Here is an 18394-nt window from a genome sequence, read left to right as displayed (position 1 = left end):
CCCATTACAGATCATTGCTGTTCCTAATAACAGGAAAGAAATTCTAAAATTCCAACAGGCATGGTGAGTCCCTCACTTGCATGAAATCAAAATAATAATCCATCACTCTCTTCAAAAGGACAAAAGAAAAACTCTACTTCCTCTTCAGATTAATTTGTGTACAAATAACTTAAGTGAGAAAATCTTAACGTCTGGACTGTGATATCTATAGCAAAATAACCCCAAGCTTCCCAATTAAAAGATATAGACGGGCTGAGTGGATTTAAAACAAGAAAAACCAGCTATATGCTGCCTACAAAAAATTCACTTCAGCCGTAAAGACACACATAGACTAAATGTAAAGGGATGGAAAAACATGTTCCACATTAATGGAACTCAAAAGTGAGCAAGAGTAGCTATATTTATTTCAGACCAATCACAATTTAAGTCAAAAACTGTAAAAAGGAGACAAAAAGGTAATTATGTAATAAAGAGATCAACACAGCAAGAGGATATAACAATTACGAGTATATGTGCACCCAACAAAAAAGCACCCAGATATATAAAGCAAATATTAGTAGATCTAAATAGAGAGAGAGGTCTGGCGTGGTGCCGCACGCCTGTAATCCCAGCACTTTGGGGGGTGGAGGCAGGTGGATCACCTGAGGTCAGCAGTTCAAGACCAACCTGGCCAACATGGTGAAACCCTGTCTCTACTAATACAAAAAATGAGCCCAGCATGGTGGCACATGCCTGTAATCCCAGCTACTTGGGAGGCTGAGGCAGGAGAATCACTTGAACTCGGGAGGTGGAGGTTGCAATGAATTGAGATTGCACCTCTGCACTCCAGCCTAGGCAACAAGAGCAAAACTCCGTCTCAAATATATATACAAACACATATATATACACACACACACAAACACACACACACACATATATATAGAGAGAGAGAGAGAGTGAGAGGGAGAGACCAACACAACAATAGTAGGGGCTTCAAAACCCCACTGTCAGCACTGGAGATCATCTAGACAGAAAATAACAACAAAATATCACGTTGAAAGTACAGTGTAGACCAAATGGACCTAACAGACATTTACAGAACATTTCATCCAACAGATACAAAATGCACATTCTTCTCCTCAGCACATGGAACATTCTCTAGAATCAACCACATGCTAGGCTACAAAAGAAGTCTCAATACATTTTTTTAAAATTGAAATAACATCCAGGATATTCTCAGACTGTAACAGAATAAAGCTATATATCAACAACAAGGAACAGTACTTCTCAAAAGAAGACATTTATGCAGCCAATAGACACATGAAAAAATGCTCATAATCACTCGCCATCAGAGAAATGCAAATCAAAACCACAATGAGATACCATCTCACACCAGTTAGAATGGCGATCATTAAAAAGTCAGGAAACAGGCCGGGCGCGGTGGCTCAAGCCTGTAATCCCAGCACTTTGGGAGGCCGAGACGGGCGGATCACGAGGTCAGGAGATCGAGACCATCCTGGCTAACACGGTGAAACCCCGTCTCTACTAAAAAATATAAAAAATTAGCCGGGCGAGGTGGCGGGCGCCTGTAGTCCCAGCTACTCGGGAGGCTGAGGCAGGAGAATGGCGTGAACCCGGGAGGCGGAGCTTGCAGTGAGCCGAGATCCGGCCACTGCACTCCAGCCTGGGCGACAGAGCGAGACTCCGTCTCAAAAAAAAAAAAAAAAAAAAAGCACAGGCTTCGGAGTCAGAGCTTGAAATCCACTTATGATGTGACCTTGAGCAAGTTACTCAATGCATCAATCTCATTTTGTCACGGGCAAAATGAGGACATTATCTGCCACACAGTGTTGCTGAAAAAGTAAGAGAGGTGACAGACACAAAGCGCTTGGCACTTACTTACTCCTACTGGTTTATTACAAAGAAGAGGACACAGGAACAGCCAAATGCAAGAGACGCACAGGGCACACCACGGGGCAGAGAGGTCGGGGCTCCCATGCGGTCACTGGAAGTGCCACCTCCCCAGCACCAAATGAGATCACCAAACCGGAAGTTCTCCAAACCCAGTATTTAGAGGGTTTTATGGAGTTTTCATAACATAGACATGATTAAGTCATTGGCCACCCGTGACTAGCTCAATCTCCAGCCTGTCTCGTCTCCCCTCCCAGAGGTAGGGGTGGGGCTGATACGTCCAATTCTTTACTCATGACTCATCTTTCTGGCAACCAGCCCTAATCCTCAACCTGTCCAGGACCGGAGGAAGCCACTGTCATCTCATTATCATACAAAAGACACTCCTATCACCCCAGAGATTCCAAAAGTCTTAGAAGCTCTTGTGTCAGGTATGGAAACCTAAGACCAAATATTATAACCAATGATGTTCCTATCGCTCAGGAAATTACAAGGGTTTTAGAAGCTTTGGGCCAAAACCCAAGAAGAATACTAAATAGATACACTATTGTACTATGTATCCCACTATCACGATCATTTTTATTTGAGACAGAGTCTACCTCTGTTGCCCAGGTTGGAGTGCAGTGGTGTGGTCTCAGCTTATGGTGCGATCTCAGCTCACTGCAACCTCCACCTCCCAGGTTCAAGCAACTCTTGTGCCTCACACTCCTGAGTAGTTGGAACTACAGGTGTGCGGCACTACAACTAGACTCAGTTTTGTATTTTTTAGTAGAGACAGGGTTTCACTGTGTTGGCCAGGTTGGCCTTCAACTCCTGGCTTCAAGTGATCTGCCCACCTCGGCCTCCCAAAAATCTAGGATAAGACACGAGCCACCGTTCCTGGTCTCACTATCACAATAATTATACTGAGAGGATGGGGGAGAAAAACGTGGGCAACAGGAGCGGGGGGAGGGTAAGCAACCTGAATCCTTGTCTTCCACAGTAGGACATCTCCCTGTCTTTCACACAATCTGGAAGAACGAGCTAAAACAAAAACACAGTAACCTCCAAGGAGCAGGGATCAGAGTGGAGAAGGGTAAGGTAGGGGACTTCTGGGTTTTGTCCTAAGTCTTGTTAATTTCTGACTCTTAGAGCTGTATGCCTGTACAACTTTGCTAAAAGTGAGTATTTACCTGTAATCCCAGCACTTTGGGAAGCCAAGGTGGGCGGATCATGAGGTCAGGAGATCAAGACCATCCTGGCTAACACGGCGAAAACCCGTCTCTACTAAAAATACAAAATGTTAGCCGGCTGCGGTGGCGGGTGCCTGTAGTCCCAGCTACTCAGGAGGTTGAGGCAGGAGAATGGTGTGAAACAGGGAGGTGGAGCTTGCAGTGAGCTGAGACCACGCCACTGCACTCCAGCCTGGGTGACAGAGTGAGACTCCATCTCAAAAAAAAAAAAAAAAAAAGGCATTTAGTTTTAAACAAATCTGATACTGACTGATATTGACCAACAACACTAGTAAGAGTGGGTTTTTGTTTTTGTTTCTGTTAGAGTGGAGTCTTGCTCTGTTGCTGCTGGTAGTGCTTTCAATCTCATACTCAGACTATATATTCTTGAGATCTGGAGGTGATCAACCTAGCCCGAGACAACTCCGAGCAGCTAGAACCACAGGTGTGCACCACCATGCCCAGCATTTTTCTTTTTTTTTTTTTTGTGTAGAGGTGGAGGTCTCACTATGTTGCTGGTCTTAAGCTCCTGACCTCAGTGGATTCTACTGCCTCAGCCTACCTAAGTGCTGGGATTACAGGTGTGAGCCCCCACACCAGGCCGAAGTGGTGTATTCTAAAATTTTTTGGAATCCAACCACTCTGAAAAAGTATGGAGAGCTATAAATCGTCTCCTCATAAACACACATGAATGCATATACACAACATTGTTGCACAGGATTTTGGGGACTTCATAAAGTTCTGAAAGCCAGGTTAAAAACCTTAGGATTATAGATTCTGGTTTCTTTTTTTTTTCTTTTTTCTTTTTTGAGACAGAGTCTCGCTTTGTCGTTCAGGCTGGAATGCAGTGGTGTGATCTCCGCTCACTGCAAGCTCTGTCTCCCAGGTTCACACCATTCTCCCGTCTCAGCCTCCCGAGTAGCTGAGACTACAGGTGCCCACCATCATACCCAGCTGATGTTTTGTATTTTTAGTATATATATATACACCCTCTGTCTTCTCCTTACCCATGTGTCCCCTTCCATGAGAGATTTCCTTTAATTTAATTCATATAAAAATCAAGCCTACTCTAAATAAAAAATACCTCAACATGGAAGCAGCATTAACTAGCTAAGTTTTTTTTTTTTTTTTTTTTTTGAGACGGAGTCTCGCTTTGTCACCCAGGCTGGAGGGCAGTGGCCAGATCTCAGCTCACTGCAAGCTCCGCCTCCCGGGTTCACGCCATTCTCCTGCCTCAGCCTCCCGTGTAGCTGTGACTACAGGCGCCCGCCACCTCGCCCGGCTAGTTTTTTGTATTTTTTAGTAGAGACGGGGTTTCACGGTGTTAGCCAGGATGGTCTCGATCTCCTGACCTCGTGATCCGCCCGTCTCGGCCTCCCAAAGTGCTGGGATTACAGGCTTGAGCCACCGCGCCCAGCTAGCTAAGTTTTATTAAGACATTAATAAAATCTAGAAAACCATAATGAAAATCTGGTCGTAGTTTGAAGCCCTCTCTTAAGATCAGATTCCCCAAATGAATAAAGTGCATGGGACATATAACAAATACCTTTTCCTAAATTAAGATAAGAATGCAAATAAAAACAAAGGCAAAATCCTACTGAGTGAAGCAAAAATTGTTATTCAGTAGCTCAATACTTGACCAAATGGATATTTTTAATCCCTAAAATCATCCAAATAACTAGGAATAGCAGAGAAAATTGTGTCTCCTTTCTACAGAGACACGTGGCTTTAAGAAACTCAAGCACATCAAACTCCCACCTTACTAAACAGATAAATTGGAAAGGAGCTTAGTATCTTATTTTTAAATTATTTATTTACCTTTTTAATTTTTAGAGAAAGGGTTTCACTCCATCACACAGACTGGAGTGCAGTGGCATGATTCAGCTCACTGCAGCTTCTAATCTTGAGTTCAAGTGATCCTCGCACCTCAGCCTCCCAAAGTGCTGGCATTACAGGTGTAAACCACAGCACGCAGCCTGACTATTTTAACGAATTAATTACCATATTCCTTAGAATTGTAGCTCTTTTATAGGTCATTCAACATATGATGCAATTTTTTACAAGTGTTTTTTTTTTTTTTTTTTTGAGATGGAGTCTCACTCTGTCGCCCAGGCTGGAGTGCAGTGGTGCAATCCCGAGTCACTGCAACCTCCACCTCCCGAGTTCAAGTGATTCTCCTGCCTCAGCCTCCCGAGTAGCTGGGACTACAGGCATGTGTCACCACACTCAGCTAATTTTTTGTATTTTCAGTGGAGACGGGGTTTCACCGTGTTAGCCAGGATGGTCTCCATCTTCTGACCTCGTGATCTGCCTGCCTTGCCCGCCCAAAGTGTTGGGATTACAGGTGTGAGCCACCACACCCAGCCACAAGTGGTAATTTTAAACTATGCTTCAAGCCATTACACAAAGCCAAGTACATTTACTCAAGGCACTCTCAAATTTCCGTTTACTCCCATTTTACTCAACAAAATAAAATGTTAAATTGGAACATATTTCACATGACATTTAAAAGATCAACAAAATGCTCCTGAAAAGTTCTGAGCTCAACAACTCCATGAATGAGAAAAAAACCAACTGGATATAGTGGAAATGCTGCACATAAAACACAATTGTGAAGAAGATGCAAGATATTGCCAAAAAGCTGCTTAAGGTTTCATCATAGATACTTGTCCTTAACTCTGAGTTAAAGTATATACTCATGTAACTCAACTCGTTTAAAAGGAAACAAAGAGGAAGAAAAAGAACTTCCACTTTAGAATTCACATTTTCAAAAGCCTCCATTATTTACACCATTGCGGGGAAGAGAATTTTTCACTGCTATATTTGCTTGAAAGAATTAAAGGTGTAGGGCAAAGATTCCTGGAAATTATGTATTTTACGATCCTCAAAAGTTAGAAAAATGAAGCCCAGAAGACAAGGTCTTCCAGGAAAATTCCAGAGCCGGAGGTAGACCCAGTACATTGTTTTTGTTTTTGTTTTTGTTTTGAGAGGAAGTCTCACTCTATGGCCCAGGCTGGAGTGCAGTGGAGCCATTTCGACTCACTGCAACCTCCGCCTCCTGGGTTCAAGCTATTCTCCTGCCTCAGCCTCTTGAGTAGCTGCGATTACAGGCGTCCACCACCACGCACAACTAATTTTTGTATTTTTAGTAGAGACAGGGTTTCACCATGTTGGCCAGGTTGGTCTCGAACTCCTGATCTCAAGTGATCCGCCTGCCTAGACCTCCCAAAGTCCTCGGATTACAGGCGTGAGCCACGTGCCCAGCCGACCTGGTAAGTTTTCATCAAGTACTCTGAACTATGCAACAAACACTAGGAAGTAACAGAAAAAAATTAATCTAAAAACCCTCTGGAGAGTCAAAGAAGTGCAGATTCAAAAACAGCATGAATACTTGGTTTCATGGTATTGAAAAAGGACCTCGCACTTACCTGCATGTACAAACTGTCTGCCCACCTCTATCAGAGCATTTTTCAAGCTGTGCTACAGTTAACCATGTACTGCCCAAAGCCAATCTGTCGCTGCAGATCATAAGCTCTTAAAGACCAGGACTTCAGGAGAACAAGCAAAACTTCAGAGAGAAGGGAGCCACCGAAACAGAGTTCATAGCAATGGGTCGGCAGGAGCTGATGACTGGAGGTGCGCTGTAGCCTTGGGGTCTGGGACAGCGGAGGGCAGAGAAGGCAAAAGGGCCTGCATGACACGCTACACGGCTAGGAACCACAGCTGCGGTGATTAGTTCAGTTTTATCTCGTATGCCTGTTACTTATACACCATCTGCTGTTCAGAAAGAACTTCAGGTTGAGTATTTGGACTCCTTGAGCCTTCTGCTGTTTGTCTCCGGGACGTTTAACACTCTTAAAAGGGGAAAACTGTCCAGTTCGATTTTGCTTCCTGGGACATTACAGGTGTTTCAAAAGTTTGATGAAAGCATTCACTAAGGAGTGATTCCACTTTCTTTGGTGGTTGAGAAATACAGGGTCTGAGGGGCAGCATCAGGTCTTCCCATCAAGCTGAGGTCAGAGTCTCCCCACCCACGGACCTCACCCTCGCTCTCCCCTCACAAATCTGACCTCTAACTGTAACTGCCTTGGCCTCATTCCGTGGATGTGGATGCTCCTGCGGGAAACGCATTTTCAGCCCGCCAAATTCTTGGGAGAGTTTCTTCCACTCTCCAGGCGCTGAGAGCTACAAAATTCAATCTGCCTTTCAGATTTTTTTTTTCTTCCCATTACTAATGGAAGAAATCAAGAAGCGCCAGGCAGAAGGACCCTTCTCCCTCCAATCAGAGCCCAGCCCGGGGCCAGAGCAGGAAGCCCGCCCGTGGGATGCGCGGTGACAGCCCCTCGCCCCCCGGGACCCGCCGGCCACGGCAGAGGTCGGTGCGGCAGCTGCGTGACCGCCGTAGGTCCGCATCTCTCGCTTCCTCCCGCCGGGGATGTGAGAGGATAAATCATGGGGCCGGGGCAGTGCGCCCCCACCAATCACTTCCCCCGCACACGGACCCCCACTACACGCGCGTCTCTGGCGGGGTCGACCCAGACGAGCCGCGGGGCGGCGCACAGTCCCACTAGCAGGACGGCCAGGACCCACGCGCGCGGGTCCACGCAGCCACCTATATAGGTGACAAAACACTCAGCCGTTATGTGGGGCCGGAAAAGAGCCCCCACCCAGAGTCACGGATCCCCTAGTACGAGGGTCCGCGCAGTCCCCTCGGTGAGTCTGGCGAAGCAGTCTCACTGCCAGGGAGGGCGGCGGAGTCTCCCACTCACGGTGACGCGGTCCCCGCCCGACGAGTGAGTCCTCGCAGTGCCCCCTCTGCCGCACGCGGGGACCAACCACGCCGCGGGGGGGACCGGGCAGCAGCCAGCGCCCAGGTCCATGCAGTCCCCTCCGCGGCAGACGGGAAGAGCTGGGGAGCAGTGGGGACCGGCCCTCACCCGCAGGGCGACCAGGACCCCGCGCGGGCCCACGCGGTATTGCAGCAGGTGAGAAGCCCTCGGTGCCACCCGAGGCCGAGACAAAGCCCAGGCGCACGGACCCCGGATCCCGACCCCGGAACCTGCGGGGCCCAGCTCGTAGCCGCCATGCCCGGGGCAGGGACCCCGTCGCCCGTCGAGCCGTCTCACCTCAGGCCGCCGCCTCGCAGCGTTCGCTCCTCGCCGCGGCGCCTGGGCCCACGGGAGCGCAGCTGAGCAGCCGACAGAGCCGGGGTAGCCTCAACAATGGAGCCCCGGGGCGTGGCCGCCGGCGCCGCCGCCGCCGCCGCTTCAGCCCGTGTTCCCCGCTCAGGATCCGGCTCCGATCAAGGAGCTGCAGCTGGCTCGGGGCTGCGGCCGGGACACACAACGCACAGGCGCACACGACCCCTCCCTCCGCCCGCTTCCCCGCTCCCCGGCCAATGGGGAACGAGCTATGCGGAGGGGCGCGGCTTGGGGGAATAAAGGGAAGTTGGGCGGGGCGGCGCTGGGACTGGGTGTACGGGGTTCCGCGGGAGGACCGGACCCAAGAGCTGGTCGGATCCTGGCCTCCTACAAGACCCAGCTCAACGTCCACCTGGAGTCTGCTCTACAGGACGCGCTCATCTCAAACCCAGAACTCAGGCTTTTAGGGCAGAGAGCGAGAGACAGGCTTGCTTTCCAAAAAGGGAAACTGAGGTCCAAGGAATAGGATTGCCTGCTGCGTGAAGTCACGTAGTCCCATTCACTCGTTCACCTTGTCATTCAGCAAACATTTGGAAGCACGTATGGTGGGCGTTAGGAGTGAAGTAGGGTCGGGCGCGGTGACTTGCGCCTGTAATCCCAGCACTTTGTGGGGCTGAGGCAGGTGGATCATTTGAGGCCAGGAGTTCGAAACCAGTCTGGTCAACAAGATGAAACCCCGTCTCTACTAAGAATACAAAAACTTAGCCGATCGTGATGGCGTGTACCTGTGGTCCCAGCTACTAGGAAGGCTGAGGCAGGAGAATCGTTTGAACCCGGGAGGTGGAGGTTACAGTGAGCTGAGATCCTGCCACTGCATGCACTCCAGCCTGGGCAAAAGAGTGAGACTCTGTCTCCAAAAAAAAAAAAAGTAATAGATGGGAAGTAGAAGCGAACTTAGGCCTTCCCTGAAGGAGCTCGGCCAAGGAGTACCTGAAATGTCTCTGCATCTCTTTTCTGCATCTCTTTAAGGTCTGATAAAGGAACCAGGAGCGAGCACTAATCACTTCCCTTTCCTGCCTCAGAGCTTTCATGTGTTTGCTGTTCCCCGCCTGAAATGCCAAGTACTAATGCATTTATTTATAGAAATGGGGTCTCCCTATGTTGCCCAGGCTGGTCTCAAACTCCTGGCCTCAAACTGTCCTCTCGTCTCAGCCTCCCAAAGTGTTTGGATTACGGGCATGAACCACTGTCCCCAGCCCTGATCGTCCTTAAAACCTCTTTCCTCATCTTATTTGAGCTTCCTGCATCATATGCCCCCACACCCTTGGTTTTCCTGGACCTCCATAGGTGCTCCTCTGTGGGTCCCGGGGACCCACCCCCTTCTCTGCCCAACTTGTATATGTCTGGGCTGAGGGCAAATGCCCTTCCATTTGCAGTGGGCACTGCCACAGGAAATCTCATGCCCTTTTCGGCTTCACAAACTATCCACATGCTCTGCTGCCTGCCAGAGACATTCATCCCAGTCAGATGTCCAGCCCTCACCTTTCCCAAAGCCCCAGCTGGACAAAGGGAAGCATCTGAAATTTTCCGTGGGCCAAAACATTACTCTTCCCACACACACCTACACACTCATCACTCCCACACCCACCTACACACTCATCACTCCCACACACACCTACACACTCATCACTCCCACACACACCTACACACTCATCACTCCCACACTCGCACCCACCACTGAAAGCCTGGCTCCTAATCTGATTTGTCTAACAAGGTCCCCGGATGAACAACACATGCTTCCCTACCTCTCCCCTGCTAAGGCCCCACCGTGTTCTGGGATGTACTCAGGGATCAGGAGAACAAAACCTCAGGGAGTGAAAGGACATTCTAGGGTGCAGGCCTTTGCATCCCCCTCCATGCCCTCACCCCTGCCTGACACACCCTCGCCCCTGTACCTAGCCAGCTCCTACCAACCCTTAAAGTCTCACCAAATTCAATGGTGGCAGCCACATCCTAAAGTGACTGACCCCCCAATGACCTATGCCCTTGTGTAGTCTTCCTGACCTTGAGTAGGAGCAAAACCGGTGACTGTCTTTTAACCCATGGAGCCTGGCAAAAGCAATGGGATGTCACTGTCAGAGTGCATCACCTTTGCACACTGGAGAGAGAGGTTTTGCCTGCAGGTGCTGCAGGAGGGAGATGCTGTGCTGAGAAAGGACCTTTGGAAGGGCCTCGTAGGCAAGGAAGCAAAAAGCTGGGCCCTTGCCAAGCGGGTCTGAGGAAAGGAATTCTGCCAATAACCTCAGCAGACCTGGAAATGGATTCTGCCCTGGTTGAGCCTCAGATGAGGATGCAGCCCAGCTGCTTAGCGTGAGATCCCAAGCACAGGACCCACTAAAATGTGCTCAACTCCTAGCTTGCCAAAATTGGCTTAAAGGTGTGTGTTGTTTCAAGCTTCTAAGTGTTTAGTTATTGCCTATGAAAGTGTTAAAATCTGAGACAATAACTTAGGTCCCCTCCCCATCACACACATTCTTCTTTCTGGCATTCATCACAATTATACTTACTGATTTAAAATCTCCCCCTTGGCTGGGTGCAGTGGCTCAGGAGTTCCACACCAGCCTGGCCAACATGGTGAAGCCCCATCTCTACTAAAAATACAAAAATCAGCTAGACGTGGTGGTGCAATCCTGTAATCCCAGCTACTCGGAAGGCTGAGGCAGGAGAATTGCTTGAATCCAGGAGGTAGAGGTTGCATTGAGCCGAGATTACACCATTGCACTCCAGCCTGAGTGACAAGAACAAAACTCTGTCTCCAAAAAAAAAAAAAATTGTCTCTTGCCACTAGCATGAAGGTCCCCTGAGAAGAAAAATGGAAACTCTTGCTCATAACAGTGCCCCAAATGCCCAGCACGGTGTAGCTCTAGGGCAGTTGGTCGAGGGTGGACGCTGCTGGTTGGAGGGCCCAGCTGGTCCTCCCAGCTGCCTTCTCCCTGGTCACATTCCATTATTGAGAACAGCATAATTTCTTGCCTTTCCAGAGTCCCTCTTAGTGGAGATTGGCCAAGTGACATTGTCCTACCCCGGGAGACATAAGTGGAAGTTGGCTGAAAGATTTCTAGCCGTGGTGTGCTGGGGCGATTTGAACCAGGACATGAGAGTTGACTGTCCATTGTTCGGGAATTCTGCAAGTTGGTTGTTCAACACATTCAGTACTTAAAATATTAAATAATATAAATGCGCAAATTAAAAAATGCATTAGACCAGATGCAGTGGCCCATGTCTAACACATTGGAAGCCTGAGGCAGGAAGATCACTTGAGCCCAGGAGTTCAAGACCAGCTTAGGCAAAAAAGGAAGACCTTGTCTCTACAAAAAAAATTTAAAATTAGCTAGGCATGGTGGTGTGTGCGTGCAATCCTAGCCACTCAAGAGGCTGAGGTGGGAGGATCGCTTGAGCCATCTGTTCAAGGCTCCAATGAGCTATGATCGTGCCACTGCACTCCAGCCTGGGTGACAGAGCCAGACCCTGTTTCAGAAATAAACTTATTGTATATATTAATAAATTCATAATAAATGTATATTTATATATACATCTATGGATTATAATGATATATTTAGACATAAATATATTTTTTGTTTTATTTATTTATTTATTTTGAGATGGAGTTTGACCCTGGTCGCCCAGGCTGGAGTGCAATGATGCGATCTGGGCTCACTGCAACCTCCACCACCCGGGTTCAAGTGATTTTCCTGCCTCAGTCTCCTGAGTAGCTGAGCTTACAGGCACGCACCACCACGCCTGGTTAATTTTGTATTTTTAGTAGAGATGGGGTTTTCTCCATGTTGGTCAGGCTAGTCTCAAACTCCTGACCTCAGGTGATCTGCCCACCTCAGCCTCCCAAATTGCTGGGACTACAGGTGTAAGCCACTGTGCCCAGCCTAGATGATATATTTATATATTATAATTATGTATATGAATTTTATATAATTATATATGAATATAAATATAAAAACTTTCCTTGCCTTCTCTTGTTTCTACCTACAGTCAGTCCCATGACTTCAAATACTATCTACATGTAATAATTTTAAATGTGTATTATACATATACATATATATATATATATTTTGAGATGGAGTCTCGCCCTGTCGCCAGACTGGAGGGCAATGGCACTATCTAAGCTCACTGCAACCTCTGACTCCGGGTTCAAGTGATTCTCCTGCCTCAGCCTCCCAAGTAGCTGGGCTTATAGGCGCCCACCACCACGTCCAGCTAATTTTTGAAACAGGATTTCTGCATGTTGGTTTGTTGGTTTCGAACTCCTGACCTTAATCAATCATCCGCCTCGGCCTCCTAAAGCGCTGGGAATACAGGCATGAGCCACCTTGACCAAAATGTTTTCCTATTTCCAAACATTTTACATGAGAGGAAAGCAGAGAATAAATCATTCTCTGCTTTCTGTAAAAAAAATCTTTGTGCCTCTCTTCTTTTCACCTTTCCTAAGTGTACATGTTACCAAAATGTCTTTAGGCTGAGGTCCCCCCGTGAAAACTTTACAGAGTGTTGTGTCCTCAGCCACCCTCCTGTCTTTTCCTAGTCCTGGCATTTTAGAACTGTCTGGGGATGACCCAGGATACCCACAGTGGCCATGTCTATCGGAGGGTCTAGTGAGTATCAGCCCCTGGTCATCTCATCCCCAAGGACAGCCTGAGGTAGGGGGTAGAGTCTCTCAGGGGAGCAGCTGGATGCCCTTGGCCTTAGAGGAATCTCCTGGTATAGTTTCATCGAAAATGGTATTAGTTACCCTTAGGGGTATTAAAATTTTAAGACATTGAAATGAATGGACAATACAACATAATGTCTTTAAAGCTAGGTCATTAAAACTGTTCCTCCAGCTGGAGTTTTCATTCCTCGGAGACACATTGATGGTCTGCCAATGGGATGCTGATACTGAGAGGAAAAGGCAGAAATGGTTTCTGTTCTCTAGATTGTCTCAGACTTGTGAAGAGAGAAAAACTGTCCCAAAGGACAAGGAAAACCCACCCCAGAGAGGATGTGCAAGAACCTGAATATGAAAATGCACTTAAGGCGCACAGAAGGACAAAGAGCAGTGGCAGTGCCTCCTAGGTGGTCACTGAGTACTTTACTGAACAGGATGGGTGTCCCGAGGGATGGAATGGCCTGCTGTGACACTTAGAAAGGTCTGTGTTGGAGTCTGCACTGCCTCTCCCTGAGTTTGTTACCTTGAAAAGGCTTGTCCGTTTATTTGAGTTTCAGTTTTTCATTGACTGTAAGATACATTTTGTCAGTACAGCTTGAAAGATAAAAATACTGTTTCCAAAGAGGCAAGATAAAATGATACATTTTATTAGCTAAAAATTCATATTTATTTCTTCCCCAGAGTGAGTGTAGTAAGTTTTAAAGGTCTGTTCTTTTTAAGGGTAATTTCAAATGGAATTGCACTTAGCTTTGTCAATGTTACTGGTGAAATAAAAGTGTGATAGATAAATTGATGATTTACAAAGATTCACCAAAATGTCAGTTTCCCTCTTGTAGCATGGTGAAGAATTTATGACAGTGGACACATCTGTATCCTCTTATCTGGATATCTGAGGGGTTTTTAGTGACTTTTGGATTTTTTCTTTTTTTTGGAGACACTGTCTTGCTCTGTAGCTCAGGTGAAGTGCAGTGGCGCCATCTCTGCTTACTGCAACCTCCGCCTCACGGGTTCAAGTGATTCTCCTGTGTCAGCCTCCCGAGTAACTGGGATTATAAGCACCCACCACCACACCCAGCTAATTTTTGTATTTTTAGTAAACACGGGGTTTTAGGCCTGGCACGGTGGCTCAGGCCTGTAATCCCAGCACTTTGGAAGGCCAAGGTGGGCGGATCATGAGGTCAGGAGTTCCAGAGCAGCCTGACCAACATGGTGAAACCCTGTCTCTACCACAAATACAAAAAAATTAGCTGAGCCTGGTGGCAGGCACCTGTTATCCCAGCTACTCGGGAGGCTGAGGCAAGAGAATTGCTTGAACCCGGGAGGTGGAGGTTGCAGTGAGCCAAGATCTTGCCACTGCACCCCAGCCCAAGCGACAATGCAAGACTCTGTCTCAAAAACAAACACACAAACAGCAAAAAGGCGGGATTTTGCCATGTTGGCCAGGCTGGTCTCAACCTCCTGACCTCAGGTGATCGCCCACCTCAGCCTCCCAAGGTGCTGGGATTACAGGCCTGAGCCACCAGGCCTGGCCCACTCTGTTTTCTTTTTATTTCCTAAATTTTAATATCTTTGAGTTTGTCTGTTCCTTTATCACCGTTTTCTTACATAAAAGAAATTCTGCCTAATCCTTCGTAAAAAGAAAAATCTTCCTATGACTTCTGAGAGTGTTCTGGTTTTATCTTTCATATTTGAATATATCATAAGTTGATTATGGTTCATGGAATAGAGAAGAAGACAATGCATTTTCCCAAGTAGATGCCAGCCTGGTTTGCCTCATATTTTAAAGTGCATGTGATTTCTTTTTCTATTCTACAGTGCCTACTTTATCATTCATCCACTTTCCATATAAATGCTGCGTCATTAAGACTTTTTTTTCCCTTGGTCTGCTTGCTCATCTCTCTGCTAATACTGTGCTGTCCTGAGTGTTTTCATTTGAAAATCTTAGAAGTATGTTAGACAAGCCATCACTGCTTTTTTAGATGATGAAAAAACGTTAGACGTTTGTTATTTTTACTACGTATGAAAAAGTAGTTTTTCTTGCCTAAAAATCTCTGATTTGGGAATTTATGCGATTTCATAGGAATAGCATCTGGAAGTGGTGACATTAGTGTCATTTTAAAAAACATATGTCGTATTTCCTCTTATTTCTTTCTGCCTTGACATTGTGCAATAGAAATTTTAAAAATTGTTGTATTCCTGTTGTTAAATATCAATTACTGGTTTTATTTACTACTCAATTAAATTTAATGAGCCTACTCTCTCGGTGTAATCACATGGAATGGGCTCAACTCCCCAGTTAACAAGCGACAGCGCATGTAAAATATTGTCTACCAGGGAAATTCATTGAACACTTTGTGTTCAGACTGTGTTTTGGTGGCTGGTTCCCTAAGCACCACTGCAGTGACACAAAATAATAGACCTTCGCAGAAAAAGTTTTGGCAAATATATTGCATAAGCCATTTAGATGCAGTGGGTCATTCTTATTACTTGGGTTCATGGAATCCCTTTCAAAATGTAAGTTACTAATACAAACAAAGATGCAACTTTGCGAGCAGGTGGTTTTAAGAATAAGTAGTCTCAGGACTGGTAATATTAACTCCCTTAAGCGCATCAGGTAGGACTTTATTATGACAGATAATAGAAATGTACAAAGTGAAGTTGAAAGGCAACTCCTAGCAGCACATCTTACTCCCTGGACTCTAATGAGATGGGTGTTTCTAGTTTGCTCTTGCGTTTTTGAATAGTTCAATTCTAGCATTAGTACTGCTGTGTGGGAGGGAGTATGTATGAACAGAGTAAGAGTTGTGACAATTGAGTCATAGAATAAATGCTTGAAAATTTTAGAATCATGTAAACAGCTTATTGATTGAGTATAGATTCCCAGTGCTGTCAGTCTCACCCATCCTTCTATCCACATGTGTGGAATGTTCTAGGACTCCATGACTTTTGAGGATGTGGCTGTGAACTTTACCCAGGAGGAACGGGTTTTGCTAGATTCTTCTCAGAAGAATCTCTACAGAGAAGTGATGCAGGAAACCTGCAGGAACCTGGCTTCTGTAGGTGAGAATGACAACACATTTCACTTAATTACAGAAGCATTTCCCTATCATCAGTGCTGTTTGTGATTTGGAACGTGGCAAGGGAATGATTTGGTGAAGAAATCAGGCATGGGCACTGTGTACAATGAACATTAAATTTAGTAATGTTTTTGTAGTTTGTAATAATTTGTGATAATTTTGTGGGTCTGCATTTTAGGAAACAAATGGAAAGACCAGAATATTGAAGATCACTTTGAAAAACCTGGGAAAGATATAAGATAATTTGCACTGAGAAGAGGAAATAAAGTCTTCTGAAGGAATCTTAGCATGTTATGAACTGAAAAACAAGCAATCAAAACAAATAAGAGTCACTTGAAATTTATTTATTTTTTTTAGAAAACTTCCACCCAAAATGTAACGTACTTCAGTGTAGCAGTCAGTGTTTGGAAAACCGTTTACTTGAAAATAGCACTACAAAATTGTGTACATGAATGTTACTAATTTGGTCATAGCCATGCAGGTGGTAGCTGTGTTTTCAGTAGTAACCCATTTACTTTCAAATAATTCGATCTAGCAAAAAAAGAAATAATAATAATAATAATGCATTTTCCTTGGTATTGGTAGCAGTGTAAGTCCAAGACCTATTAATAAGTAGAAAGTTATTAAACCAACCAATAATAATGTGCTTGTCATTTTTTTTTACAGAAATCATGTGGTACAGAGACTGTGTGAAAGCAAAGACGGTAGTCAGTATGGACAAGTTGTCAGCCAAATTCCAAATCTTGATCTGAATGAGAACATTTCTACTGGATTAAAACAATGTGAATGTAGTGTTTGTGGAAAAGTCTTTGTACATCATTCCCTCCTTAACAGGCACGTCCTAGTTCACTCAGGATACAAACCATATGGAAAGAAGCAATATAAATGTGAACAGTGTGGGAAATTCTTCGTTTCTGTTCCAGGTGTTAGAAGACACAGGATAACGCACAGTGGAAATCCAGTTATAAAAGTATGATATGTGGGAAAGCATTTTATTTTCTCAATTCATTTGAAAGACATCAGAGAACTCACACAGGAGAGAAACCCTATAAATGTAAACAATGTGGTAAAGCGTTCACTGTTTCTGGTTCTTGTCTAATACATGAACGAACTCACACTGGAGGGAAACCCTAGGAATGTAAGGAATGTGGGAAAACGTTCAGATTTTCTTGTTATTTTAAGACGTGTGAAAGGACTCACACTGGAGAAAGACCCTATAAATGTACCAAATGTGATAAAGCCTTCAGCTGTTCCACTTCCCTTCATTACCATGGAAGCATTCAGACTGGAGAGAGACCCTAAGAATGTAAACAATGTGGCAAAGCCTTTAGTCATTTGAGTTCCTTTTGTAACCATAGAAATACTCATACTGGAGAGAAAGCCTATGAATGTAAACAATGTGACCAAGCCTTCAGTCGTCTCAGTTCCCTTCACCTCCATGAAAGAATTCATACTGGAGAAAAAACCCTATGAATATAAGAGATGTGGTAAAGGCTACACTTGTTCCAGTCACCTGACTCGCCATGAAAGAAGTCATGATATAGAGTCTGGGCGTAGTGACTCGACCTATAATCCCAGCACTTTGGGAGGCCAAGGTGTGTGAATTGCTTGAGCCCAGGAGTTCATAACCAGCCCAAATTAAAACAACGTGAGACAAACTGGGCAACATGGTGAAACCCTGTCTCTAGAAAAAATAAAATAATGCTGGGCACGCTGGCTCACAGCAGTTACTCCAGAGGCTGAGGCAGGAGAAGGGTGTGAACCTGGGTGGCGAAGCTTGCAGGGAGCCGAGATCGCACCACTGCACGCCAGTCTGGACGACAGAGCGAGACTCGGTCTCAAAAAAAAAGAGAAAATAATTAACTGGGCTTAGTGGCACATTTCAGTTGTCTTAGTTCTTTTTCAAGGACATAAAAAGCCACGGGGGGTTGGGGGAAAGCCCTGTACCTGCGGATCACGAGGTCAAGGGATTGAGACAATCCAGGCCAACATGGTGAAACCACGTCTCTACTTAAAATACAAACATTAGCTGGGTGTGGTAGCATATGGTTGTAATCCCAGCTACTCAGGAGGCTGAGGCAGGAGAATCGCTTGAACCCAGGAGGCGGAGGTTGCAGTGAACCGAGATTGTGCCACTGCACTCCACTCTGGCGACAGAGTGAGACTCCATCTCAAAATTAAAGAAAATAAATAGATAAATAAATAAAGAAACAAAGCCACTTGAATGTAAGAAATGTGGTAAAACATTTACTCTTTCCCATTCCCTCATAAACATGAAAAGGCTCACACTGCACAGAAACCTTAAGAATGTACGAAATGTGGTCAAGCCTTCAGATTTTCCTGTTTTTGAGGATT

The 18394-nt window shown here is 45.7% G+C and overlaps 3 pseudogenes; 2 read left to right on the top strand and 1 right to left on the bottom strand.

The window, feature by feature from the left end:
* LOC117094237 overlaps nucleotides 1-17651 on the top strand; it is a 107189-nt pseudogene extending 89538 nt beyond the window's left edge.
* LOC117095273 overlaps nucleotides 1-18394 on the bottom strand; it is a 1129150-nt pseudogene that overhangs the window by 929320 nt on the left and 181436 nt on the right.
* Nucleotides 7743-8951, top strand: LOC117095258 (annotated as a pseudogene).

Source organism: Trachypithecus francoisi, unplaced genomic scaffold (assembly GCF_009764315.1).
Source record: "Trachypithecus francoisi isolate TF-2019V2 unplaced genomic scaffold, Tfra_2.0 Lachesis_group13, whole genome shotgun sequence".
NCBI classification, from domain to species: domain Eukaryota; kingdom Metazoa; phylum Chordata; class Mammalia; order Primates; family Cercopithecidae; genus Trachypithecus; species Trachypithecus francoisi.
Note: the sequence above shows the minus strand (reverse complement) of the source record. Positions and strands in the feature narration are given on the sequence as shown.